Raw genomic sequence first — 2,414 nt, 5'->3', positions numbered from 1 at the left:
TAATTTGAAGCTTCTAACAAAAGCAAACTTGACAGTAACAAATTTGAAAACCTGCTGGATCAACTCGACTCAACAAGAAGTTATACTGAAACAAAATCAAGTTTTCAGAAATTAGAATTTTGCTTTTGATCCATGAAAACAACAAACAACCCTTCAAAGCTTAGTTTCCATTAAAAAAAACAACATAATTATTTAAATATATTTCAAGCTTCATTTTCAAATCCTGGCTGTTAATCTGAAGGGGTCACGTGAAGGACACAGTCAGATAGTTTAACAGTGCTAATAAACTGAACTCAGTACAAATGAGTGTTCAGAAGAAAGTATTCAGGCTGGGATTTACAATTCTCTTTCCTTCCACAGGACAAAGGTTCAGGCCACTCTGACCTCTATTGCAGGCTAGATGAGAGTGTCTCAGGCAGGTATTCAGGTAAGTATTAAGCATGCTTTCGGACAGCTTTCCTAGCAGGAGGGAAAAGACAGGTGAAAGAGTACAGAAGAGACAGAACTTGATGCTACATCATACACAGAACAACAATAGGGCAACAAGTGGAAGTGAAAGCCAGTTTTAAGTACTGCCACCGATCGTGGGTGGAAAACAGGTGCACCAGCTGGAGACTTCCTGAGACCATGTCCACCACTGGAAGACAGTGGTTAGTAACACCCACACCAACATTCACACTGATAGAAGAAAGAGAGAAGACAGATCTGCACCTGGAGGACAAGTGGGGGGCAGGGACATGATAATGACGGGATATTCATCCCTGTGAACCAAAAGATTCAGTTTCAGAGTACTCTAAATGCTCCTTTTTGCACTGTATGACCTGTATGATGACTGATGACCAAACCAAACCTTCTGCTTGTGAGGAGTGGCCATGTAGAATAAGTCAATCAAGGTAAAATAGCTAGACAGACAAGTCCCAGTGTCAGAGAAATGAGGGTTATTTTGAAGTGTGAGTTATGTAGTGCTACTCTACAGAATCCAAGACAGAAGTACGGAGCTGGAAATGAGCACAAAGATCCACTTTATGGACTAGCCTCCTGCAAAAGTCAGATTTAGGTCCAACTGTGCACTGCACCTGAAAGCACAAAGAGACTGGAGGATTGTGATTGGAAGTTTATATACAGGTTACTGGTAAAGTAACTAAGTGTTAAATCCACCGTATGACCGGTCGATTTTTAATCAGGCACAGAGGGAGAATGAACCAAAATGGGCTTTTTTTTTGCCTCTTTATTCTCGTGGATAATAGTGACACATTAATATTGTCAAAATCTCTTTCCTGACACCAAACATGTAAATTAAATAAATAATTCTGAATGACTATCTGCAAATAAATGTTGAATTAGGGCTGCAAGGCTTGCCATCCATAATGACTGGCCCACAAAAGGGTTCACGCTGGGCTTCCAGTCAGTCTCGCAATTTCTTGTCACACCTCGCCAATGCCTTTTGTGCTCATTTAAAAATATGCTGCTCGTTCCTCTGCAGCTCTGCAGACACCATTTCTGCTCTGCTTGAGGGGCTGCTGGGCTCTGGAGTCCAGTCAACGCTGCTGACCCCAAGTTGTAAGGACACTGAAGCTGCTATAATAGATTATTCACACATTGAATATTCTCTTTCCAGTCTTAACAATTTGTTGTGATATCAAGACTGTTTATGGTAATGGTGGAAATATTTCTCATGCAGAAATAATCTTTAAGGAGATGCAGATGTGAAGTGTAAACTTTTGATGGAAATACTTGATATCATGAGAAGAGAGATGATCATACGTATGATCATCATATTCTGAAATGCATCCTTCCACAGGGTTTTCTTTCCATGTAGAAGGAAAAATAATTAATCCAATGATGAATTTGCAAGTTTGCTCACTTACCAAGAAATGAAGTCTCTAATTTAATGGTATTTTCATTTTGATGGAGAGGGACAGAATAGAAACCACATTTTCAGAAAAACACTTTATGTAAAAGTTATAAACTGAGACCATGACTCATCCACTGAGCAAGTTTTCCATCCCTAAATAAAATATGACTTAGTAGTTGGTGGAAAAACTCTTATTGGTGAGCACAGCTGTAAGATGTTTCTTGTATTTGGTCTCCAGGTTTACACAAATCTCAGGAGGGATTTGGCCCACTCTTCTGTACAGAAACTCCCTAAATCCTTTAATCTGTGACGGTTCTCAGTCATCCAGGTCATCGTAGTCTAAGGAGCTTGGAAAGAGAAGCCTCTGGACTTCTTTAGGTTCCTAGAAGATCTTTCACCTCTCATCTGAGAAGCTTCTTCAGTTCTAAGAGCAACTGGTGAAGAGTCACAGATTAAGCCCTATGGGAGTGTCCCCAACAGGGTCATGGACCACACCAAGCCACACCTTCACACTTTAAGTAGAGGTGATTAGGTAGAGGATCAATAGGGGGTCCATGAC

Source organism: Simochromis diagramma, unplaced genomic scaffold, assembly GCF_900408965.1.
Source record: "Simochromis diagramma unplaced genomic scaffold, fSimDia1.1 OVJJ01000274.1, whole genome shotgun sequence".
NCBI classification, from domain to species: domain Eukaryota; kingdom Metazoa; phylum Chordata; class Actinopteri; order Cichliformes; family Cichlidae; genus Simochromis; species Simochromis diagramma.
The sequence above is the reverse complement of the archived record's forward strand: the minus strand, read 5'-3'. Positions refer to the sequence as shown.